The 26,169-nt window shown below is 45.8% G+C and overlaps 1 protein-coding gene and 1 long non-coding RNA gene across 3 annotated transcripts in view; one reads left to right on the plus strand and one right to left on the minus strand.

Moving 5' to 3' along the window:
- NKAIN4 (sodium/potassium transporting ATPase interacting 4) overlaps positions 1-26,169 on the plus strand; it is a gene marked incomplete at its 3' end in the record, with an annotated part of 564,211 nt that overhangs the window by 386,625 nt on the left and 151,417 nt on the right. The gene's annotated exons all lie outside the window — the stretch shown is intronic.
- LOC309345215 lies at positions 907-23,942 on the minus strand. 2 transcript variants are annotated; one of them, XR_014158105.1, is made up of 5 exons: positions 23,865-23,942; positions 21,753-21,843; positions 19,290-19,360; positions 18,481-18,599; positions 907-982 (listed from the first exon to the last, which is right to left on the minus strand). It is a non-coding gene; the product is annotated as an uncharacterized lncRNA (long non-coding RNA). The 2 variants fall into 2 exon arrangements; XR_014158104.1 differs by lacking the exon at positions 19,290-19,360.

Raw genomic sequence — 26,169 nt, forward strand, 5'->3', positions numbered from 1 at the left:
GAATTCACCCTTGTTCTCATCTCCTTGCTAAGAGTAGGTAATTATCTTTGCATTCCTGGAGGAATGTTACAATAAATATGGCTGTCATTTTTCATTACTGCACAGCGAACAAAGAAAGTGAAGAGAACAAAAGAGAATGTGATTATGCTAACCTGTGTATGGGAGCGCGTGTTTGCTGGGGATAGTGATGAAGGGGAGTTTATTGCTATTATTTATTTGGTACACAAAGGACTGGGCAGCTGTGTTGCAAACAATCGCTGATACATTGGTTGTTGTTTTTTAAAAAAGAATAAGTCATCATCACCATTATTCATATATATATATATATATATATATATATATATATGCTTTCGTAGATTTTCACGGGTACAGGAATGCAGGTTTTGGTGTCCTCGGGTGTCTTCCCGTGTAAAAGTTGGGGTGTCTAGGCGACGTTTTGACGAGGTCTCACTCGTCATCTTCAGGCTGGTGCTTTCGGCTTCTTGTTACTGGAACAGTAACAATAATATATATATGAGAAACCCTGCAGATTTAAGACCAGAGTTTAGGTTGACTTGAGCTACACAAAACTAAGTAACTGGAAGCTAAGCTGTGCCCTGTATATAAGTAATGTTGTTGTGTGATGTCACAAATTGTGCTTGCTCACAACTTATGCATCATGCACAGATGTTTTTTCTTGGTCTTTAAGGTCAAAAATGGAGATGATGGAGTGTCTGTTGTACTGGTCCTGTACTGCCTTATGAAGTATCCGAGTCTTACTATGTTTCTAAAGCAGGGATGTCCCACAGGTCGACTGTGGGATCCTGATCGCCACCCCCCTCCAAAAACAGTCAACAACTTTGGTCAATCCAATGGGTAGATCATTGCCAGGTTTGTTATAGTGGGAGTAGATCTGTCTCTTGGAAGTTGGACATGCCTATGCTAGAGGAATCTTCCTGGGAGTTTACCCATGCCTTTGCTGGTCACAAATTTGGTTTTAGATCTGAAAGCCCAAGGAAAAGTGGAGGTGTATATTCAAGGTGTAATTCAGCAAAATTTGTGACTTTGCACATTGGGTTAAACCACAGAGCCTAGGACTTGCCAATCAGAAGGTTGGCAGTTCAAATCCCTGCGACGGGCTGAGCTCCTGTTGCCAACCTAGCAGTTCGAAAGCACACCAGTGCAAGTAGATAAATAGGTACCGCTCCGGTGGGAAGATAAACGGCGTTTCCATGCGCTGCTCTGGTTTGCCAGAAGCGACTTAGCCATGCTGGACACGTGACTCGGAAGCTGTACGCCAGCTCCCTCGGCCAATAAAACGATATGAATGCCGCAACCCCAGAGTCAGTCACGACTGACCTAATGGTCAGGGGTCCCTTTACCTTTACCTTTAATGACCACAGGACACAACCATTAAGGCAACACCCTCTGGGAGTTGTAGTTTATTAAGGGTTCTGAGAGTTGTTAGGAGGCCCCTATTTGCTGAGCAACAATTCCCAGAGTGGTTTAACTATCAATCCCACTTCACAAGGAACTTTGAGAATTGTAGCTCTGAGCTGGGTACGAATGGGTCTTCCTCAGCACCCTTAACAAACTACAACCTGCAGAATTCTTTTGGGGGGAGCTGTAAGTGTTTAAAGTGGTATAAATGTGCTTTAAACGTATGCTGTGAATGAGGCCTTTGTGTCATGTGTTAGGATACGTGGGCTAGGAAGAGAGTAGCTAAAGTAAGAGAGTTGTGGGTGGGAGAGGATGAACAGCAAAGGAAGGGTTAAGCACCTTCTCACATTCAAACACTGGTGGCACCAGAAACAGATTGGGTGGGTGGGTGAGGGGTTGGCACAGAAGGGGCAAAATATATTTCTAGGTGAGGGAGTTGTACCCCACATGTTAAGGGGTGCTTACTGCCCACCCACTTCTGGTCGCTGCCTGTGGGATATAGCGTGTTCTCCTTCATGGAGAGCATGTGTTGCGGTGGGGGCCACCAGGACACTCCAAAGTTGGGGGGCGGGCTAATTGATCGTTGGCCACTGATGCGATTGGGGCTTCCCTTGTTGTTGGGAAGAAGTTAATGTTGCCATTTATTGATTGACAGCCAGAAATAGTAAAACTCCTTGCACGAGGCTAGGGCTTCCTCTTTTCGCCCGTCCCTCCCTCCCTAGAATAGGGTTGTTTGCTTTGACCTTGCTATGCCTGTCATGGGGTCGTCTGCTTTGGAGCGGGGGCCTGGTAGGAATTTTGTCCATCTGGCTGATTGGCTGGGGCCATTTGGTTTTTGCCTACTGCGTAGCAAATCGTCACAACTTGTAAGGTTCGCGGTTAGGCATTGGTTTATGGTTTGGTTGGTTGAGGGGCATGGATTGGCTGTGCCTGCCCCTCTAATGCTGCTGCTGCAAGGGATTCCGTTAAAGGAATTGGGGGCTAACTATTGCTTGTCCACTCTGTCAAGGGGGCTCGGGCCATAGCAATGAGCTCCTGGTTGCATTTGGGGTGAGGGTAGGTTCCCTGCTCCGCGTAACCCCCAAGTGTATTCCCCCATTCTGACTTTCGCATCGTGCGGAATGTCAGTCTGTCCCCCATGGTGGGGGCAGATAGTCGCAACCAATGCCTACGCAACCACTCACAAATTTGTATTTTAATAAAGTTGTGGCCAAAATTATGCCAAAAATCTTAAACAAAAATTTCTGTGTGATGTGTGAGTTATCGGGGTGGACCTGGGGACCTCGACACGCAATTACAATGCAGTCAAACCAACAATGCATGTTTGCTAGATAGGCACACGAGAGGAGCCGAATCTCACAGAGTTTTCCTGACAGTTTGCTAGAGAGAACTCTGTGAGAGACACTCTCACTGTGCCCTAAGAGGGGGAGGGCATAGCCATATATATTCTCCTTACCTGCCCGGGCACATGCTCTTTTGCATCTCTCTTACCTCTTCATCTCAACACCAGAAACGTGAGAATAATCTGCCTGTCTGAGCTCCATTGCCCGGACACCATCTTAAACTAGGCTTAACCAGTTACAGATAGGTAGCCGTGTTGGTCTGCCATAGTCAAAACAAAAAAATTCCTTCCAGTAGCACCTTAAAGACCAACTAAGTCAGTTCTTGGTATGAGCTTTCGTGTGCATGCACACTTCTTCAGATAAGTGTGCATGCACACGAAAGCTCATACCAAGAACTGACTTAGTTGGTCTTTAAGGTGCTACTGGAAGGAATTTTTTTGTTTAGGCTTAACCAGGTCTTTGTAACTGAATGGCAATTTTATGCCTCTGCCTGGACAAAGCAGCTGCATCTTTTATTCTTACTCTGAGTAAATGTTACCTTTTGCAAGACTGTTGTGATTATTGTTTTAAGGGGGAGAAAAAGCGGAAATACCAGTCTGCCTTATATCATCCTAGATTACTTAAACTAAAAGGCTAAAACTAGCCTCTCTAAGCTTCCTCTTAAACAGCAAAGGGATGCATTCTGCTGAACTCCCAAACACGAGGAAGGAAGAATAATAACTAGCAAATATGGGGTATGAATGGGGTAACTGTGCCCCTGAAGGACCAGGTGCGCAGCCTGGGAGTCATTTTGGACTCACAGCTGTCCATGGAGGCACAGGTCAAATCTGTATCCAGGGCAGCTGTTTACCAGCTCCATCTGGTACGTAGGCTGAGACCCTATCTGCCTGCGGACTGTCTCGCCAGAGTGGTACATGCTCTGGTTATCTCCCGCTTGGACTACTGCAATGCGCTCTACGTGGGGCTACCTTTGAAGGTGACCCGGAAACTACAACTAATACAGAATGCGGCAGCTAGACTGGTGACTGGGAGCGGCCGCCGAGACCATATAACACCGGTCTTGAAAGACCTACATTGGCTCCCAGTACGTTTCCGAGCACAATTCAAAGTGTTGGTGCTGACCTTTAAAGCCCTAAATGGCCTCGGTCCAGTATATCTGAAGGAGCGTCTCCTCCCCCATCGTTCTGCCCGGACACTGAGGTCCAGCTCCGAGGGCCTTCTGGCGGTTCCCTCACTGCGAGAGGCCAAGTTGCAGGGAACCAGGCAGAGGGCCTTCTCGGTGGTGGCGCCCGCCCTGTGGAATGCCCTCCCATCGGATGTCAAGGCGATGGACAACTACCTGACATTCAGAAGACACCTGAAGGCAGCCCTGTTCAGGGAAGTTTTTAATATGTGACATTTTAGTGTATTTTTTATCTCTGTTGGAAGCCGCCCAGAGTGGCTGGGGAAACCCAGCCAGATGGGCGGGGTACAAATAATAAATTATTATTATTATTATTATTATTATTATTATTATTATTATATATCATCTCCCAACATCTATCAACATCCCTATGCCGCTTGACATGTCAGAAGAAGAAGCCAGCTCAACGTATTTCCAGTGTGCCAGTGTGGGAAGAACGCTGGCAGACAGCACTGGGAACGTCTACCATTTCCTGGGTTCACAGTGAACTTGTCTGACACATACGATTCAGTTAGTTTACCTTGGTAGGGTATTACTTTCTTATCTCCTTACATTAATTGATTCTACATCCCTTAATAGCTCAATAGCTTATCGGGCTCTTCCACTCAGTAGACCTGCCGAATGTCTGGAGGCAATTAGAGTGTCATTTTCAGTAATAACAAGTTTCCTTGAGAAGTTCCTGATGAGCCGGCTTTATTGCTCAGATTATAAACTGAAGCTCTGTCCTGTTATGAACACAGGTACAAATTGAAATGACTTCTCGAGAGCAACAGAAATCTCCCTGTTCCAGCCCTGGAAAGGGGATTTCAGGCTTTTACATCGAGGGCAGCCTCTTGCCTTGCCATTCCCACTGGCCACCAGACTCTCCACTTCATATCATTGCATAGTCCGCTTCCAATTTGCTGTCAGGTGAATGTCATTTACAACCCTGGAGTTTCTGCGACAAAGTCCCTAGCTGTGTTCATTCCGTTCGTTTCTACCTCAAGGGTACCGGGGCTCAACATCGCAGTGTAATTATTATCGCCCTTGTTCGTGGTTGCCAATTGCATGGTTAAGTGTGAAGTCGGGGATATAAATACCCTGCCTTCAAATTCACATGTTCAGTTGGCCAGCTGAGAACTAGCAGCTTTAAAAAGGAAAAAGGAAATAATTCTAATTATTTACTCTGCGACAGGCTTCGTTTCCACCTCTCCCCCTTTTGCTGGAAGTGAACAGCACCGGGGTATTTGGATCCAATCAAACCGGATTTCTGATCTCAGCATGGGGGAGCAAAGAGAGAGGTAGAGAGGAGGTTTACAAGCCCTTTATTGGGATATAGACAAGATTAATGTGTTGGGAAAGCAGAGACATCACCTTGCCAACAAAGGTTCGTATAGTTAAAGCTATGGTTTTCCCAGTAGTGATGTATGGAAGTGAGAGCTGGACCATAAAGAAGGCTGATGGCCGAAGAATGGATGCTTTTGAATTGTGGTGCTGGAGGAGACTCTTGAGAGTCCCATGGACTGCAAGAAGGTCAAACCTCTCCATTCTGAAGGAAATCAGCCCTGAGTGCTCACTGGAAGGGCAGATCCTGAAGCTGAGGCTCCAATACTTTGGCCACCTCATGAGAAGAGAAGACTCCTTGGAAAAGACCCTGATGTTGGGAAAGATGGAGGGCACAAGGAGAAGGGGATGACAGAGGACAAGATGGTTGGACAGTGTTCTCAAAGCTACCAGCGTGAGTTTGACCAAACTGCGGGAGGCAGTGAAGACAGGAGTGCCTGGCATGCTCTGGTCCATGTGGTCACAAAGAGTCGGACATGACTAAACGACTAAACAACAACAACAACAAATGTGTTGGGAGAGCAGGCAACAGTGTATTTTAAAATATTTTGTTGCGGTTACTTTTTAATAAAAAGTACAAAAGTATCGATGCAGATCAAACATCTTCATCTTCTCCTCACCCCCAACCAAAGGTGATTTGTGCTTCTGGTATTTGCATATGCATTGACCCACTTACTGTAATTGTTTATAACAAGTCACTTAGGTAAAGAAGTAATTGAGTTTGGTCAGGAGTTTTGTTGCTGCTGAGGAATAATCACAAGTGGTCTGAAATTGTCTCTGCAAGACTTCTGAAACGTCCTTGAAACCTGAGAAGTTTCACATCTTCCCTACTAGGTTATATATAGTAAGGAGTTCCTTGTTAGTCTGTGCAGCTGCAAATGAGTGAGAAATTAGAAGGGTAGAGGCCAGCCAAGAGGCAAAACTTCCCCACAGGAAAGACTAAAAGTGAAATACACAACAAGAATAAGCAACGGTTGCTTACCCATAGCTTAAAAGGGGAATTGCACAAATTCATAGGGAAGGTTTTATTACCCATGAGAACAACCAGTAGTATAGCTCTGAATATAAGTTGCTAGCAGGTTGGTAGGTAAACAATGGGAAAGGGTTGACCTGGGTGAGAGTTGTTGGGTGATAATTGTTGAAAACAAGATTCTGGACTAAATTGGGGTGGGGGGATTGCCAAGCTTTTTGGCCCTGTGGGGATCTTTGGGAATTTTAGCAAGTGTTGGAGGTGCCACTTACAAAATGGCTGCCCTTGGGTGTGGCGTAACACAAAATGGCTGCCACATCTAAATGAGCAGAAGGGACAGGAGCACAAATGGTGAAGACATGTCTGGGAATCTCTTTAAAATGGCATCGGGGAGGATTTCTGCTGAATCGGAAAAGCCAGACATACGGTAAGTTGGAGTATTGTTTAAAAAAATTAAAAATCAAGGAAAAGCTCCAAAACAAATTTTTTGGAGAGGAGATGGAAAAGGGCACCTACACCAGCCACTGCTGTGCTCACTCACAGAGAAAAGAAGCTACTGGATCTCTCCTCTGTTCAGAAGGGAAGGTGGGTAACCAATCCTGGTATCCAAGGTAGCTATCTGGTGCCTCCCAGCCCATCTCTGCATCCAGCCAGTCCATGACAACCTACAACGTAGTGCATCTAGCCATTCAGTTGGAGCCAGCAGGGCACTGCCACTTATGGAGAGCAATTGGGATCCACCAATGGTGTCAATTACATTGGCACTGGATTTCAGCCTATAGGTTTCCACACATGTCCTTTCCATTCATGTATTTTTAATCTTTTGTTGGAAGCCGCCCAGAGTGGCTGGGGAAACCCAGCCAGATGGGCGGGGTAGAAATAATAAATTTTATTATTATTATTATTCACATGAACATGAACATGTTAATCAAAAGCCGAGTTCCTTCTTCACCAACAAAAATTGCAGTATTACTTCCAATCAGACTAGGAAGGCTGGGCCAACACTCTTTGGGTCTTCACATGCGCACAAAATCTAGTAAAGTATTATCACATGCAAATACCAAACCTGAGGATTTAAAGTAGTCCCCCTCACCTACTAAACCAATTTCAGCTTAAGCAATAATTTGCTCCAGCTCTGAAGATAATTGATGGATTGCTTAATAGCGGCCATTTTCCACTGTAAGGAGAGAATCATACAGTACAGTGGACGCTTGGGTTGCAAACGTGATCTGTGGAGGAGGCACGTTTGCAACCCACATCGTTCACAACCCGCAGCGCCGCGTCTGGGCACACGTAGGTTGCGATTCGGTGCTTCTGAACATGCACAAAGCGCGATTTCGTGCTTCTGCGCATGCGCGACCGCCAAAACCAGGAAGTAACCCGTTCCAGTACTTCCGGGTTTCAGCACGTCCGTAACCCAAAAAAACACAACCTGAAACAACTGTAACCCGAGGTATGACTGTATTACATCAATAGCAAGTAGCACACAGGTCAGTCACTACATTATTTTTGTTGGGTTGTTGAAATAGCACACATATATTATTACTCTTCATTGTAAATTAAAATATCAGAATTATTTGTGGATGTTACACCCAAAAAAAGACCCGTCTGACACCCAGATTATCAGTATACAAGAGCCTCAAGGGTGTCTATTGGAACCCGCCATGAATGATTAACCAATGAGTTAAAAAAATAAATAAATGGAATTCAGTTAGTATTGAATGCTGCAAAGCTGGTGTCAAAAGCTTGGCTTCTTCACCAATTTGCAATTTGTAGTTCCAACACACTGGGTTCTCTCTCCCTTTTTAACGAACAGCTCAAGTTTACTTATTTAATTTCATTGTCACCTTTTCATTCTCAGCTGATTTTCTTACCAAATCTGTGCTTTGCATTCATCTCCTCCACACACCCCCCCCATAAAAGAGATGTCTTGTTTTCCTATCCTCCCCATCACCCCCACCCTTGGGTGCAGCTGCTTCTCCTGATGGCGTTATCTTGCGGGCTGCCAGATAAATGTTTCCCATCCATTTTTATTTATTTTATTGACATTTTCCCTCTTCCCATCCATCCATGGGCATTTAACATTCTGCCAAAGAAAAGACGTCGAAATCAGACTCATATACACCTGAATGTGCGTGTGTATCGCGATAATTTACAACATTTAAATAGTTTAATATCAGTCTTGTTCCTGTCGGCACAAATATTAAAATACGAATCTCAGGAACAGAACATTTTGTGCACAAGAGAACTTCCTTCCTTCCTCTTCCTGTTCATTTTCATCAGAAATGCATATAGACTTCAGAACCAAACTGGAAATTGGGCATAAATTGCACAGTGTAGTGAATTGGAGACTTCCTGTCTTAACTGTGGCTAACCACAAAAGGATCGAAGGACCTTTATCTTGGTTTATTAAGATGAGATATGATCAACCAAACCAGTCAGAGACGCTATCATAATGGTCTTGTTTTGTTCTAATAATAATAATTTTGATATTTACCGTATTTTTCGCTCCATAAGATGTACCTGACCATAAGACACATCTAGTTTTTAGAGGAAAACAAGAAAAAAAATATTCTGAACGAAACAGTGGATGTATGATTTTCATGATTGTCGTGCTGTGGCCACAAACATGTGATTTGACGGTGAGTTTGGGGGAGCACAATGCAAAAATCCTGAGTATCCATGTGGATCTGTGCTTTGTAACCACATTTTTGCACCATTGCGGCTCCACAAAACAGTGGATTATTTTTTTTGGTGCAGGCTGAGGATCCATGGGCTTTTACCTCCCCACTCCCAGGCAGCCTCCTTTATTGCTAGCATCCCTTATCTCCCTCCCTGATCACTTGCCGATCAGCTGCTTCCTTTCAACACCCTCTTCCCTTTTTCAGAAAAAAAGAAGAAGCATGATCTGCTTTTCACCCCTGGGCAATTCAGCTCCGGGGACCACACATTCGCTCCATAAGATGCACAGACATTTCCCCTTACTTTTTAGGAAGAAAAAAGTGCATCTTATGGAGCGAAAGATACGGTACACCCCACCCACCTTGTCAGGCATGCTAGTCAATTTTGGTGCTGAATCGCCCGTTCCCAAGTCTAGAAAAGTCCTTGCTACAGCTCCTCCTGTTGAGTGGAGGAGCTATTGCAACAAGACTTTTCTGAGTCACTCTTTGGCACTGATCCACTTGGACACTAGTGTCGTGAATTCTTCAGGTACAAGCTCAGCATACATGATAACAGGTGTTAATGAACTCCTCTTAGTCCACAGGGAATTAGGATACCTGTTCAACCTCTCATAAGGCAAGAATATACATGGATTCCTACTGTAGCTTTACTGTAAAGAGTCCTCTCTCTCTGTCTGTCTGTCTCTCTCTCTCTCTCTCTCTGTGTGTGTGTGTGTGTGTGTGTTTAAACTGCCCATATAGTTTATCTCATGTTTGCTAAATATTTAAATTGAACTCAAACATTGTGACCACAATATCCAGCGATTAAAATTGTTTTAGAATGCAGTTAGCTCTTGACTTCTTGTTAAAAGATTAGGAAGTGATGATATATATATATTTTTAATTTCAAGAGGGCAGTGGCAGGGCGGGGGAGGAGTGAAATGTGTGTAAGTGCTAATAAATTGCTATTAAACAGTATTAATCCCTCCTGCTTGAACAGAGATAATGTCAGCTATTGGTACTTAACCACACAATTTATTGCAACTGCCTTATCTTGGGTTAGTGCTTTTTCATTCACACATAAACTTGAGATTTTGTTCCGAGCCATTTTTTTAATGGAGTCCTTCAATTTTTAAAAAATAAATAAATAAATCCAAACCTTAATTTCTTCTTTCCTCATCTCCTGCTGGGCTTTGCATGAAAGTTTAATTTGGCTGAGATTCCTTTTTAAAAAAATCATTTCTGTTTAACGCTTTGCAGATTTTCTGTCACCAAACTGCCCTTCCTTTTGCACAAAAGCCTGAGGAGTGGTAATCAGGAGCTCTTTCCTGTGCTTGCAGTAAATGTCAGGTTTTCTTCAGCTGGATTTTGGGAGGGGGGTTTAATGGGAAAGGATATACTTGCACTCCTCTGGGCAAGACAAATTACTCAGCCTGTCTTTAAGAACTGCTGGCACAAAGAGTTCCCACACTGGCGCTTTCTTGGTGAATAGGAAACAGGACATGTTGCAATGTGAGGAGTTAGGACCACAGTGGGTACTGCACCTGGGACTAAAAGGTAAAGGTAAAGGTACCCCTGACCATTAGGTCCAGTCGTGACTGACTCTGGGGTTGCAGCGCTCATCTCGCTCTATGGGCTGAGGGAGCCGGCGTTTGCCCTCAGACAGCTTCCGGGTCATGTGGCCAGCATGACCAAGCCGCTTCTGGCGAACCAGAGCAGCGCACGGAAACACCGTTTACCTTCCCGCCAGAGACTAAAAGGTAAAGGTAAAGGTACCCCTGACCATTAGGTGACCTTCCCGCCAGAGCGGTACCCATTTATCTACTTGCACTTTGATGTGCTTTCGAACTGCTAGGTTGGCAGGAGCTGGGACCGAGCAATGGGAGCTCACCCCATCGCAGGGATTCGAACCGCCAACCTTCTGATCAGCAAGTCCTAGGCTCTGTGGTTTAACCCATAGCACCACCCGTGTCCGCACCTGGGACTACCTGTGGCCTATCTGTTAAAGATTCAGCCATCACCTGGTTCAATAAATTGTCAGTAGCTCCAACTACAATCTGGCCCCATGATGGAGCCCTCGCAAGACCTCTTCACCACAAGCAATCAGCACTCTTATTCTTTAAATAGGCTGTTTTATTAAGATATTCCACAGATCCTGTTTGGGTGCAAGATTTGAGGTAGAAATGATTTCATAAACAAATGAATCTAGGTCAGGGTATCTTTGCGGTTTTGCCTTAAGAGATGCCATCCATATTGAGAAATGGTTTCTCCAGCAGGTCTTAGCAGGCTGTCAGTCACACAACTAACTTCCAGCTTTCTCTGTACATGTGAGAGAAAGAGGCTTATTTCCATATCTTAATTAAAATTTCTATTAATCCCATCTGAGGCTTTGTAACTTCAGGATGCATGCACAGAAAATAATAGCATTATTATTTCCGATAAACACTTGAGGCAGATTATTCCATAGGGTTTACCATGTCTTGTGTTGATGAACAGCAGTGACAAATCTGTGTTACAGGACAAGAGTTTAGAAAGCAGAAATTGTGTGTGTGTGCATTTGCATGTGCGCAAGAGTCTGGAAAAATTAACTCACGTGCACCACAGTTTGGTCTGCTATGCCGGATTGCACACTGATGTGCACAGTGGGTACATGGTGGCAGCGAATGCGCATCAGAGAAGGAGATGGAAGAGAAATGTATGGCGTCTTGTGTTTGGTTGTCCTCTAGTGTCGAAATGTCCAGAGCCAGCCCTGGATTCTGTGGATGCAGGGACATGCCTGGCACGCTCTGTTTTTGGACCCATTGCCCACAGGGCACAACCAGCAGAAGAGAAACATTCCTGGACTTTGGAAAAAGAATTCTGCAACATTCTATGGGCCCTCATCTGCCCTTCCAGGGAACATAAGTGTGATGGCCTGGAATTCAGACTCAGAGGCTGAACCTGAGGAATCCCAGCCTGCACAGGATTCCCTGCCTCCAGAACCAGCTGAGCCTGGGCTGGGGCTTGAGCCTGAAGGGTCCTCACCTGTGCTGGATCCTCAGGTGCAGGCACCAGCTGAGTCTGCTCTGGCCCCTGAATAGGGCAGACCCGGCCAGGATTCCCCTGTTCTCGCGGGGGCTGAAACCAGCCCCCGCTCACGTGGGGGTGGGCGTGAAGGCCGCAACCCCACCTCCTGGGCAGGCCGGAAGTGGCTTTGCCTGCAGGTGCTCCACTCTCAGCCCTGTCAGGGGAAGGTGAGGTTGCCTCTGGGTCCAGTAACCCTCCAGCCTCTCCTGAGCTGCAGAGGCTCAGGGCAGAGAGGCAGAGGGAACTAAGTTCCTGCAGGAGGAGTGCTCGCCTCCAGGCCAGGAGAGGCGAGTCACCTGTGGACCGGAGCCGCCCTTTGCCTCGGGGCAGATAAAAGCCGGCCATCCCAGTCCCAAGTTGCAGGAGCAACGTTGTTGCTAACCTGTTCCTGCCTGCACCCTGTCCTGCTCTTCTGCCAGAGTTCCTGACCTCACCCGACTCCCTGCCTTGGACCCAGCTACAGCTTTGGCGGACAGCCTCCATACCGCACCATCGACCTCGGACTGGACTCGGACCTCGCCTCTCAGTTAGCCCCAGGACCAGCACAATAAGGTTCCTCCCTCAATCAGGGGAGGAGGAAGGGGGCAGTGGGGGAGTTTTGCCCCGGGTGTCACCACTGAGGGCGGGTGACAAAATGCCAGGCGGCATTCACTGCGGGGCCAGAAGCGCGACCAAGCCATGCGTCTCTCCTGGGAGTGGCGCAGTGGCTTGGGCGCCCGCAAGCTCTGCGCTGCCCTAAATGGTCTGCCCACCTCCTCTCCCTCAGCTGTAGGGCGGCTGAGTGGGAAGAGGCAGGCAGACTCCTCGGAGACCCCGCAGAGCATCCTGCCCCAGCTGGCCCCGCCCCCACGGGCAGCTGGCCCCGCCCCCACGGGCAGCTGGTCCCGCCCCCACGGGCAGCTGGCCCTGCCCCCACGGGCAGCTGGCCCCGCCCCTGGGTGCAGGTCACACACGCCACCCCTGGCATCCAATCAGCTTGCTCCACCGCTGCCATCAATGACTGATGGCATAGCCCTGTTTTCTTCAAGATATTTTGGGGGAAAGTCACTCAGATTTTTAAAGGATCAATGTCGAGCTGAGGGTACATGTCTTAAAGGGACTGGTGTTCCCCAATTCAAATAGCACAGGCGTCACCAACCTTTTTGGGTCTCTAAGCATATTTACATATTGGATAAAGCATTGTGAGCTTTAAATGAATTATAAAAAGAAGCCCGTCCCCCACTGCAGTCCAGCACACAGGGAAACCTATTCTATTGGATAATTTCAGGACAGGGTACCAGGTGCACCCATAAGTGCTATACTAGCAACCTCTAAAGCAGCGTAACAGGAATGAATAAAGATTTATTTATAAACCAAATATTTTATTTTTATGATAGGTGTGAGAGTGTGTGTGTGTGTGTGTGTGTGTGAATGCATGTATGTATGTCTATGTGTAAGGTACATCTCCAGCTCATAAATGTGAGGAATGTGGGCCATAGAATCCAATGCACAGCAGCAAAGCGTCTCCGTTATTAAGTCTGTAATTGCCAATAATTAATTTGCTAATTGCATGCAACTAATCTGTGTCCTTTTGTTTTATATCAATTAACAGAGTATTTTTTTAAAAAGCAATCTACTTGATAGTTCCTCACTGGCAGACCTAGCCCAGCAGAGCTAATGAAACAGTGCAGCCCCTTTAACTAACCTCATTAGGATCCCTCCTTTTATTGAACATCCTGGAAGAAATAGTTAATTCTGCTGCAGGAGAGCCTTTGATGTTAAGAGTGCTAATGAGGGGACTGAGTTGCTCTGATGATGTTTGTTTAGAAGGCTGTTTTGCTAGTCGCAGTGGAATCCAGTAGTTTTTTCCCCTCTCCTCTCTATTTCTGAAATCTTGGTACAACCAGATTAATTCCCCCCACCCTCCATCAAGGCATTACAGAGCACTGCATAGCTGACGTGGTCACTAATCCATTGTATATCTTCAGGTTTTATGGGGAGAGCAGTTTTGCACCCACCAGCCATCCCTGAGGGGTTTCCAAATTCCCCCTGCCCCCAGCAGTATGTGGAGGGGAGAACTCAACTCTTCTTTATGTCTCACAAGTAGTATCGTTTTGTTACTGTGGTTGTTAAGTCATTTAGTCGCGTCCGACTCTTCGTGACCCCATGGACCAGAGCACGCCAGGCACTCCTGTCTTCCACTGCCTCCCGCAGTTTGGTCAAACTCATGCTGGTAGCTTCGAGAACACTGTCCAACCATCTCGTCCTCTGTCGTCCCCTTCTCCTTGTGCCCTCCATCTTTCCCAACATCAGGGTCTTTTCCAGGGAGTCTTCTCTTCTCATGAGGTAGCCAGCTTCAGGATCTGTTAGTTACCAAAGGTCTCCAAGTGACCGAAAACTCATTTAAAAACAGTAGAGCATCACAACTGTCAGCTGGATCAGACCAATGGCCCATTTAGTCCAGCATCCTGTTCTCACAGTAGCCAAACAGATGCCTGTGAGAAACCAAGGAGCAGAAAACAAGCACAAAAGCCCTCTCCCCTCCCTGTCGCGAATTCTTCATGGCGCTTTAGCAGAAATGCTCAGAGCTCCAGGTTCTTCAGTGCAGTATATTTATTGTGAGCTATATAGAAGAGAAAAAGAGTGTGGATTTGATATCCCGCTTTATCACTACTCTAAGGAGTCTCAAAGCAGCTAACCATCTCCTTTCCCTTCCTCCCTCACAACAAACACTCTGTGAGGTAAGTGAGTCTCTCAGACTTCAGAGAAGTGTGACTGGCCCAAGGTCACTCAGCAGCTGCATGTGGAGGAGCGGGGAAGCGAACCCGGTTTACCAGATTACGAGTCTACTGCTCTTAACCACTACACCACACTGGCTCTCTACAAGCTATAATACACGAACAGTTCATACAGTCAAACAGAGCACCTGGCTGCACCTTAAGCTAAATAGGAAGACCTCTAACTCTCTCTCTCTCTGACCACACTCCTCTACACCACCACCTTTACTGCTGGACATGTTTCCCTTTAAAACCAATGACAGCCAATCAACTGACAGCACATTACTGGCGAGTCATTCTGACCCAGCACTTGCATAGAAAGTATTGCAGGCTGATTGCATCAGCCATTTGCATCAGCTAGCAAACTCAAGCCTGCAGACTTACTATCTCACACAGCATTCTGTGATCCCGACACTCCCATGGTTTCAAACAACTAGGAGTCACTGACAGCCCTCTCTTCCTCCTTGAATTTGTCCAATCCTCTTTTAAAGCCATCTGAGTTGGTGACCATCACTGTCTCCTGGGGGAGCGAGTTCCATAGTTTAACTACATCCTGTGTGAAGAAGAACTATCTTTTATCTGTCCTAAATCTTCCAACATTCAGCTTCATTAATGTCCGTGAGTTCTTGTGTTATAAGAGGAGAAAAAAATTCTCTCTATCCACTTTCTCCATGCTACGCATAATCTTATAGACACCTATCCTATTGCTTCTTACTCACCTTTTGTCTAAACTAAAAAGTCCCAAACACTGCAACCTTTCTTTATATTAATGCCATTGGCTAAACAGCATTTCCCTCTCTTTTAAACAGCACCATTGCTTATTGCCTTGCCTGCCATTTCTCATACTGGAGTTGGCGTGGCTGCCTATCAACGGCCATACAAACTGCAGGGTGACGGCAGCCTTACATTTTTATGTATATAGGAGGAAAGCAGTTTGAAAGCACAAAGTGCAAGTAGATAAATAGGTACCACTCCAGCGGGAAGGTAAATGGTGTTTCCATGCGCTGCTTTGGTTCACCAGAAATGGCTTAGTCATGCTGGCCACATGACCCAGAAGCTGTACACCGGATCCCTCAGCCAGCAAAGCGAGATGAGCACCGCAACCCCAGAGTCGTCCGCGACTGGACCAAATGGTCGGGGTCCCTTTAACTTTACCATCAAAACAAAGAAACCTCCGTAACAGGAAGCTTTGGCAGCACAATAGTAACATTAGTAACGCTAGTTACTACTTCCATCTGGAGTAATTCTTGCAGACAGGGATGGCCCTAGGACATTCTGCTTCCTGGGAACGAGGGGACGGCTCTCCATGCTCCATATACAAAGAACAACTAGATGGGCAGTTTAGCCTTACTTCATTGTTGCAAATGGGGCAATGTCCTCTACAGCATGTGCAGGGGCAGCCCAGCTTTGAGGGTACACCACATGGCACACATAGCTCTGTCCTTCAGCTCCTTCTCTGTGCACCCTGCCCCTCAGCATCTGCTGCCTGTGGTAGATACCTCACTCTGCCCAATGGTAGGACTGGTCTTGCGCTGTGATTGTTTGTCAGCTACAGGACTTCCTCTAGGGCTCAGCCAAAGTTGTGTCCTGGCAATAGCCTATCCTTCACTTCCAACAATACCTCTTGGTTTTTTGGGTGGAGGGTAGAGAAAGATGTGCAACTAGCATACAAAGGCAAAAATTGCATTCCTTGCTCTGCCCAGTTTTGCCTGTGGCTCCACCCTCCACTGGAATATGGCCCCCAGAAAGGAAGGTGGCCCTTGGACTGGAACAGGTCCCCAGGCCCTGTGTTACAGAGTACAAGAAGAAAGCAGCCCCAAGCAACTTATAATATAAATCTTGGCACAGGGAGGGAGCAGGGAACAGAGGAAGGAGAAGGGAATAGGTGGGGTAAAAATGCGACTGGGAAGCAATCTATGATTGTTTGGGGTGCATATGCTTAGGCTTGGTTACAGGCTGAGGTACAGTCATATGGCCTGACAACTAATAATAATAATAATAAATTTTATTTATATCCCGCCCTCCCCAGCCGAAGCCGGGCTCAGGGCGGCTAACAACAATCAACAATCAAACAATCAAATATTCACACATTCTAAAAATATTACATTATAAAAATCAATTAAAATCAAATTAATGGCAACTAATTAAGCAAGATTCTAAGCAGGTTGCCAGAGGAGGGAGTCAGGCTGCGCCCTGACCAAAGGCCTGGTGGAACAACTCTGTCTTGCAGGCCCTGCGGAAGGATGTCAGGTCCCGCAGGGCCCTAGTCTCTTGTGACAGAGCGTTCCACCAGATTGGAGCCGCAGCCGAGAAGGCCCTGGCTCTAGTTGAGGCCAGCCTAACCTCTCTGAGGCCTGGGACCTTGAGGATGTTATTATTTGCAGACCGTAGGTTTCTCTGTGGGGCATACCAGGAGAGGCGGTCCTCTAGGAGGTTGTGCCAATAACAGCTTTCTTAATGAGTTTTTAATGAGTTCCTCGGTGAGCTGGCAACTTTCTGGCTCATGGCCAATGCTCCTAACCACTACTCCACACACAGCAAATTAGTCAAACCCTCCCAGTGAGAACTGAGACCAAATTTGCATGATGATCATTACTACTGATGGCAATCAAGATCTTTTGTCAATTTCTTGACACCTAGTCCCACCCCAAAAAAGATCTTGTCCTCTAATCAGCAGTGGCTAGCTCAGACTAAAGGTCACCATTTCAATTTCCCATGGTGCCTCTGAGACAAGCTATATGTGAGGCATTGTGGGAAAATAAAAACCATGTCTCCTGGCTTCCTGATACTTATTGGAGCAACTACCACTACTGGAAGGGTAGATGGAAAAAAGGGCAGTGCTCCTATACCTTTAATAGTGAGAAATTATACCTGCTGAAATTCCCTCTTCTACATTACTATTAAAGGTGCAGTAGCTCTGTCCTTTTTTCCCCTCTTCCTTTTTTTTGGGGGGGGGGGATATTATATTGGAAGGGGCCAGAGATGTAGGATTGGAATCACCAGGTGACACTTCGTTGATGATCTCCTCAAACCTGCAACTTGCCATGCTAATTCTCATGGAGAGGTAATCCTGTGACTTAACTGTGTTGCTTCATACTTTTAAGACAGTGTCCCTGAGTCCTTTTTCCGTGGGGAGTTATTGAAATCTGCTTGGAAATATTCCTTCCACATAGAAAACTAGCTTGTTAGAGAGTTGCCTAGCCTATATTTCTATATGCAGGGAGAAGCATTCATGTGCTGTGTTTCCATGTGCTGGGAGAAGTAACTGCCTGTGTAAAAGGAAAGAACTCAACAGTGCCCATGTGCACCTGAACTGCAAGCCCTCCCTCACAACTATTCAAAGCCTCAACTTCCATCTGCAACAGAATCCCGAAAATTGCACATGCGTAGCCGCGAAATGCAGGGATGACTTTTTGCATCTTTTTGAACCTCCCAGATGCACGCTCCCGCGCCCCCCCCCCCCGTGCTTTGATGATCTGGCAGCAGATCTTCTTGCAGATGGAATAGCTGCTGCTGCATGCTTCACACAACATCAAAGTCCTGCTGCCTCTCATCCGCTCCCTGCTAAGCAGCTGATGGGCAGGAGAGGACCCAGAGGACCTGGCAAAACCCTGCTGTCAGCTGGAGTTCCTTACTCCTGATGTACAACGTAAGTGGAATGCTCTTGCTGGAGTGCCTTAAAAAAAATTAAACAGCAATGGTATTTTGTAAACAAGTAACCAGGCACAAAATACAGGGAGAGATAGAAAGGATAACTCACAGGGTTCCTGGTGCATTCAGTATTCAATATATATGTCACATTTGCTGTGACCTCACTTCTTACAAGCTTCTCTTGGCTTTTGTTGTGATGTTCCGGGGGAGGTCTATTCCCGCTGTGCTCTGCAGAAAGTGTGATAAAAGCAAAATAAACTGGGATATCAACCCTCTCTCTTTCTCAGCCTCCCTCCCTCATTCTCTCTTTCTCATGCACACAAAACATACACTTCCAAGATGGATAGATTAGTCATATTTTCCTCCGCCAGCAGTTTATGCGCTAAGGTTAAATGAACTGAGCGGAGGGTATGGTAGTGACATCACACAAAAAAGAGGAGATGTATCGTGGGGGGAAACAAGAGCACAGATCTGCATAAAAACTGCATAATTTAGTCCATTTTAGAAATAATTGCCCTAATTTAAATCGGACCACAGTAGAGCTTAGCGATGATGATGAAGAAGAGTTTGGATTTGATATCCCGCTTTATCACTACCCTAAGGAGTCTCAAAGCGGCTAACAATCTCCTTTCCCTTCCTCCCCCACAACAAACACTCTGTCAGGTGAATGAGGCTGAGAGACTTCAGGGAAGTGTGACTAGCCCAAGGTCACCCAGCAGCTGCATGTGGAGGAGCAGGGAAGCGAACCCGGTTCACCAGATTGCGAGTCCACCGCTCTTAACCACTACACACTGGCTCACTGTGACCAGGTGCTGTTGATGGGCAACATCAAGTTGTACTTTGACCTGTTCCAGCCCTTCCCACCCCAGTCTCCCTTTAGCTTTAAACCAGACATCGGCTGCCCTTCAACAAGAGTACCCTCATCCAAAGAGTAGGAGACACAGAAACCCTAGCAGAGGCAGGCTGGTGTGGCCAGACAGGGTGGTCATCTGGAAAATCAGATATCATTTGTCAAGTTGAGAAAAACATGCAAGCGTGGAAGTGTGCATCCTTCTCTTCTGAAGGAGCGTCTCCACCCCCATCGTTCAGACCAGACACTGAGGTCCAGCTCTGAGGACCTTCTGGCAGTTCCCTCCCTGCGAGAAGTGAGGTTACAGGGAACCAGGCAGGGGGCCTTCTTGGTAGTGGCGCCCACCCTGTGGCATGCCCTCCCATCAGATGTCAACTATCTGACTTTTAAAAGACATCTGAAGGTAGCCCTGTTTAGGGAAGTTTTAAATGTTTGATGTTTATCATGTTTTTAAAATTCTGTTGGGAGCCGCCCAGAGTGGCTGGAGAAACCCAGCCAGATGGGTGAGGTATAAATTTATTATTATTATTATTATTATTATTATTATTATTATTATTATTATCCCATGGCCGCCTCTAGTCAAGCAGATTTCTCAAATAATACGATACCCTGCAAAACATGTTCAATATAGATGAAAATGGAGTGTAGATCAGAGGTGGAAGAAACTGTTCTCTCGATTTCTCATTTTTCCAGCCTTAAGTTCTGTTCTCCACATCTCTTTGTGATGGTGAAATAATTGAAGTCCTCATGAAAATTCACCAGCACATTAGTGCAAATGATTCCTAACATACACATTCTTAGCTATGATATTGCCTAACATAAACATTTTTTTGCACATCCATTTCATTTTTACGTTCTCTTCGCAAACATTTTTGCATGTTATTTTCACAAACATTTTTATGCATGCTTTATCACCGTATGTGGTGCTTTATTCCCCATGTTACTTGACTGGAGAGCTGCATTGCAAAATTCAGAGAAGTGTGAATTTCAAAGGATAGCCGCGTTTCGGTTTGTGCATTGTTTCTGAAAGTGTGAATGGGGCAGGTTCACCTTTAAATGTGAACTGAATCTGACTTCTCCCCCATTCGCGGCAGAGAGGGTGGTTGGAAGAGTCTGGATTTGCCTAGAAGCAGGTGCAAGGGGCCGAATCGCAGCTCCAGCTCTGAGCATTTCTCCTCCCCCCTCCTACCAGGCAGCATGTCAAGGAGCAGCTGAGATAAATTGCAATGCCTCCCACTCTCCTAGCCCATTTCTTTCTTATGAATCTGTAATGTATGCTAATGAATTCCTCACTTTGGGGGCATATGGTTAAGACATATAGATAGAGCCTAATCTTAGGAGGAGGAGGAAGAAAGGGGCTTCCATGCTACAAGCTGGGGGTGGGCAGGGAAGGAGAGAGGGAGGGGTGTGTACTGGGTGGTGCCAAATAGACATTTGGGCCAGTGGGAGCAACGATATTTACCGTATTTATTTATTTTGGAGGAAAGGAAGAGGAGGAAAGCGCATGACTGATTTCTCTATGGAGAGGGTGGAATGAGAGAGAGAGAGAGAAAATGTATGGCAAAGTTATGGAATAGAGGCAAATCTATTGTTAAAGAGAAAAGAGAGGAGGGAGGCATAAATTATTTGATTGATTGGTTGATTGATTGATTGATTGATTGATTGATTTTTATTGATTAAACTTATATCCCACCCTTCTTCCCAAAGGAGCCCAGGGCAGCACCAGGAAGTCTCCAAGGTGCCCCACCCCCAAGAAAGCATATTAAACTCCCTCCTGACCCCTTCCATACTGCCTCTGTCTCTGGAGGTGGTACATAGCCATCGTGACTAGTAGCCACTGGTGATAGCCTTCATCTCCCATGAATCTGGTCCAAACTGGTCCCAGTTGAAAGCCATCACTACATCTTGTGACAGCACACACGGACACAGAACAAAAGAACATAGAAATCAAGGGTCCTCTCCTGCCCACTGCAACACACGTCGTTCCTGGTCTCTGTGCTGATCAGAGCCACAGCGGAAAAGAACCTTGCAAGCATGTCCCTGGAGTTGTTACACATCTAGACCAAGGAAGTTCTCCCATCTTAAAGGTCTTCCTCTTCTTCTCAAAGGCAAGAGTAGTTTTCCACAGGCAAGAGCTGGAGGCATGGAGCCACTCTCCTTGCAGTTTGAAATAAAACAGGGAAGCCTACAGAGACAAGAGTCCCCTGCACATCACAACATCCCCAAAGGTCTTTCCCTCTTGTCCGCTGAGTTTCAAAACAAAAGGCCTGCAGGCATTTGGAGAATACTAAAAAGAAGGCTGTATCTCTCTCTCTCTCTCTCTCTCTCTCTCTCTCTCTCTCTGTGTGTGTGTGTGTGTCAGATAAAGCCCAGTGATGGAGCCCCTTATCCCAGCTGTTGTGCGCTCTGTGGCTGGTACATCATAATGACATGAAAATGAGACTGAGTGACACTGTTATTAACCTTTGTTACCTCAATAAATCACAGCAAACAGCAGCAATTACTCTGGTTTTCTGACAAATACTACTTACACAGCAGATCTTTCCCTTGTTCTCGGCTCTGACGCGCTCTGTCTTTTAACAACTGGAAGTGGAGCCACGCAGCTGCACACATATCAATTTGCTGAAAAGCAATGGCAATAATTGAGTGCTCTTTCATAATGGCCCATAACAGACTTTCGTACAGTTCTTCTCTCGCCGCATAGTCAACGGGTGGGTGGGGACAGGCGATGGAATTCCTGCAGTGCAAAGCACTGGCAGAACAGTGGTAAGATACACCTGTCAGCACCGCTTGATGGGGAAGTGATCTCCATGCAGGTGCCATAGGAATGGGGAGAGCCCTCAGCTCAGCTGTGCATCCCAGTTAAAAGGCTCTCAGGCATTAGGGCATGGGCTTTGGCTCAGCAGTAGGGCATCTGTTTTTGCACACAGAAGGTTCCAAGTTCAATCCTCATTATCTCCAGGTAGGTCAGGAGAGTCCTCTGCCTGAAACCTGGGAGAGCTGTTGCCTGTCAGTCTGTCTGATTATTATTATTATTATTATTATTATTATTATTATTATTATTTGTATGCTTGCTGCCCTATATCTGTAGATCTCAGGGTGGTTCACAACATAAAATCACAATATAAAAGGGAAATATACTCGGAGTCGAGTGTGGATTTCATGCTCTTTATTCAGCTCAGAGTAGTGAGGAATGGAAGTTCCCCCAGAATGTCTGCTTTATATACATTATTTACACAATGGGCCCCATGTGATTGGCTAATTCTGGGATACTCCTGTAGGCCAATCAGGTTGTGGATTCACTTCCACCCGGAGTTGGATTGGGTGGCTCCTGCGGACCAATCAGACTGCTGCATTCTGGATCCTATTATTCTAGGACCAATCAGACTGCTGCATTCTAAATCCTATTGTTCTAGGACCAATCAGACTGCTGCATTTTGGATCCTATTCAACTCAGTACATAACAAAAAAAGACAAAATACATAATAAAAACCAAGACAACCCAATAATTCCCTCACCCACAACACATTTTTAAAAGGGCATCAAATGTCAATCAGCCAAAGGCCTGGTTGAAGAGGAACATTTTTTTCTGGCACCTAAAGGTGTATAATTAAGGTGCCAGGTGGACCTCCCTGGGGAGAGTATTTCACAAATGGGGAGCCACTGCAGAGAAGGCCCCGTTCTCGTGTTGCCACCCTCCGGACCTCTCATGGAGGAGACACACAAAGAAGGGCCTCAGATGATAATCGCAGGGTTTGGGTAGGTTCAAGAGGTAGTCCTTGAGGTATTGCGGTCCTGAGGCATTTAAGGCTTTATAGGTCTATGCCAGCACTTTCCATGGAGCCTGGAAAGTATTTGGTAGCCAGTACAGTCGGAATAGGATCTGTGTAATATGATCAAATTGTTTCACCCCAGTGAGAAACCTGGCTGCTAAATCCTGCACCAGCTAAAGTTTCCATACTGTCTTCAGAGGCATATAATATTTTACAGTAATCTGGGATGCTATTGCCTATCAGTGTACAGAGCAAATTGGACCAGTGGTCTGACTCAATATTAGGCAGCTTTCTGTATTCTTAGAGAGAGCAAAGGCTACAAACATTTTTTCTGTCAATGTAGGCAGTCTTCCAGAGAGGGATATAAGAAGGCATTGTTTTTCATTCTGCTCTGTATTTGTTGTACAGTGGTACCTCGGGTTACAGATGCTTCAGATTACAGATACTTGAGGTTACAGACTCCGCTAACCCAGAAATGGTACCTCGGGTTAACAACTTTGCTTCAGGATGAGAACAGAAATCACGCAGCAGCAGCGGGAGGCCCCATTAGCTCAAGTGGTACCTCAGGTTAAGAACAGTTTCAGGTTAAGAACGGACCTCCAGAACGAATGAAGTTCTTAACCCGAGATAACTGTATGTAGTGCTGTTTCCATTTCACTGCAGTTTGCCTTCCAGCAAAAGCTATGTTACTTCTCTCACTGTCCGCTGTGGCAAAATTACATAGCTTACTGAACTGATGTAACTGATCATGTAAATTACCATGAGTATAGCCAGGGGGCAGGGGGGCAACTCTGCCTAAATCGAATAAATAAAAATATATACTTAACTGAAAGTAGAAATACTCGGAATATTTGAAAATGAAATGCTCACCAAGGTCACTTGGATAATTTTGTGGCGCATTCTAGCAATGCAACTGTCAAGCCAACTAAGTGATAGACGTGGCTTCTGTGAACTCACCAATTGCGTCACAGGTAGCTCGGTTCTGGAAGAGGACAGGTGGGTATACTCCCCCCCCTCCATCATAGATCCTGGCTACGCCCACATAAATTACATTGTCATTATGTTATTCCACCCCACTCACGTCAATACAAAGGAAATGCCATGCAAATGGGATGGAAATTTAATCAATTTGCAAACTGATCGTGTTCACTGGATTGATTTCCATTCAGGACATGGAATTGATAAGCGAGCATTGGCAGTTTCCACTCTCATTTCTGTTCCTATCCCGACATCCAGAGTACCTATTTATATAGTGTTTATCCTGATTTGCTTGCACAGGGGTTAAACTATGTCCAGTCTTTATTGAGTATTATATTGGATTTGTTTCCAGAACTGTTACAGTGGTACCTCGGGTTAAGAACTTCATTCGTTCCGGAGGTCCGTTCTTAACCTGAAACTGTTCTTAACCTGAGGTACCACTTTAGCTAATGGGGCCTCCCACTGCCGCCGTGCGATTTCTGTTCTCATCCTGAAGCAAAGTTCTTAACCTGAGGTACTATTTCTGGGTTAGTGGAGTCTGTAACCTGAAGCATCTGTAACCCGAGGTACCACTGTATATGACAATGAGCATTCATCTTGATTTGCTTGTATATGCCTTCCCATTAATCATTCATTCCTCCTGCAGTTTTCAATGAATTTCTCATCACTTTCCTAACTGTGAAAAATCATTAAAAAGGAGGGGGGTTTGTTGAGCTGGGGCAAATGAGTACTTAAATTCCCCTGGCACCATTTTCTTTCTGCAAACATAAATTTCCTACCTGTGCTTGAACTTGTAAACAGAGCTACAAATCCCAGAGTTCTCTAGGAAGAGAGATTCCTTGTTAAACCACTCTGAAAATTGTAGCTCTGTGGGGTGGGGTGGGGGAGGGAGAGGAGTCTCCTAACAACTCTCTGCGCCCTTAACAAACTACAGTTCCCATGATTCTTTGAGGGACGCCATGACTGCTCAAAGTGGTATGATACCGCTTTAAATATCTCATGCAGATGGGGCCTAAAACTGTTCACCCTCTTCTCCCTCCCGTATTAGTTCAGCAATTTAAGAGTAATTATTCTGAAATGAGAAGCCCCTTCGACACCCTCTCAAAATATCCAATGTTTGTTTTTAAATTAAGTAACTGCTTGCAGCAGTCATTGTGTTATTGATGGATGTTGGGAGGAAAAGTGGCCTCTGTTGCAAACCCTCTTGAATCTAATTTGGGAGAGGAAAGCTTTGTCATACTCATCTCCCTGTGACTTATGTGTTCAGAGTTGACTTTATTTCCCCCCAATCTTATTAAGAACCTATTACACAATGAACAGGGCTGCAGAGGATGTAAGGTTAGGGGAAAGCCAAGCTTTATTGCTGACTGAGGAGGTATATACACAAAGGACAGAAAGAGGGAGAAGAAACCAAATGGACATAAATCACCCGGCTTGTCACCAATAAGTCCAAAAACCCTCCAAGAGTTATTTATTTTGCTGTCTCCCTTCAGCACAGAATCCAAATTAACATGGAGCCCGACAGCGGAAATGGAACTGGTGACTCACGTGGTCTTGATCTGAGCATGTGCATGACCAAAAGCCAGCAAAAACTTATCTTCTTGCTTAAAGGTAAAAGGTAAAGGGACCCCTGACCATCAGGTCCAGTTGTGGCCGACTCTGGGGTTGTAGCGCTCATCTCGCTTTACTGGCCGAGGGAGCCAGCATACAGCTTCCAAGTCATGTGGCCAGCATGACTAAGCCGCTTCTGGCGAACCAGAGCAATGCATGGAAACGCTGTTTACCTTCCCACCGGAGCGGTACCTATTTATCTACTTGCACTTTGATGTGCTTTTGAACTGCTAGGTTGGCAGGAGCAGGGACCGAGCAACAGGAGCTCACCTCACCCCGTCGCGGGGATTCGAACCACCGACCTTCTGATCGGCAAGCCCTAGGTTCTGAGGTTTAACCCACAGCGCCACCCACATCCCAAGACTAGACAGAGATGCAACCTATTCTAGGCTCGGCTCACCTTGGTTTCCCTTTGTTTTCTTTAATAGCTTTAAAGGGAAAGGAAAGAAATCTGATAGTAAGAGGTGAAAAAAACAGGACAATTTTTTTAAAAAAGAATAAAGAAAACTCTGGATGACCATGGCTTTTCTCAGATGATGATGATGATGATGATGATGATGATGATGATGATGATAACAACAACAAT

Source organism: Podarcis erhardii (genome assembly GCF_964252035.2).
Source record: "Podarcis erhardii genome assembly, chromosome: 6".
In the NCBI taxonomy this organism is placed as follows: Eukaryota; Metazoa; Chordata; class Lepidosauria; order Squamata; family Lacertidae; genus Podarcis; species Podarcis erhardii.